Source organism: Gavialis gangeticus, unplaced genomic scaffold (genome assembly GCF_001723915.1).
Source record: "Gavialis gangeticus isolate Ggan-Ray unplaced genomic scaffold, GavGan_comp1, whole genome shotgun sequence".
NCBI classification, from domain to species: Eukaryota; Metazoa; Chordata; order Crocodylia; family Gavialidae; genus Gavialis; species Gavialis gangeticus.
The window spans coordinates 102,950,055-102,950,650 of record NW_017729022.1 but is presented as its reverse complement, the minus strand read 5'-3'; positions in this window follow the sequence as shown (position 1 = coordinate 102,950,650).

Genomic DNA, 596 nt, shown 5'->3' with positions numbered 1-596 from the left:
GTAGGGAGTGAAAGTTGCCAGAACCAGTGGACTAGAGAGAATCTGGCTGAGGGGTTACTTAAGATCAAGTGGCCCCAGAGTTACTCGAGGTCACTGGTGCAAGGGGAAAAGCCCGGTGGCAAGGATGAGACAGTCAGGAAAGAAAGAGAGGCAGAAACCTGGGAGCTTGGAGCTGGAAACTGAGGCAGACAGCTGAGAATTGGGGTGGGGGGGAAATGGTGGCAGGGAGGAAATAGTCAGGAAACAGGCAAAAACCCAACTCGGGATTTCAAAATAACAGGTTTATTAAACAGACAACACACTACACAGTCCCATGAAGTTATTGGTTCCCAGACACAAGCACTTACAATGGCAGCAGGAGAAAGAGACTCAGTGGAAGGGCTGGAGTCCAGGTGGGGAAGAGAAATAGAGTCCAAGTCCTTGGATGAAGAGAGGGTGGGGGTGATAGCTACCTATCCAGGCTGGAAAGGGGTCCTTGTCTAGTAACTTTTGTCCAGAGTGGGGTCACCGGCAGGGCCTCTGGGTGAACAGGTGGTGTGGCATGGTGCTGGTCCAGATGGAGAGGGCATCCCATGGAGTCAGTCTTTGCTACCCCT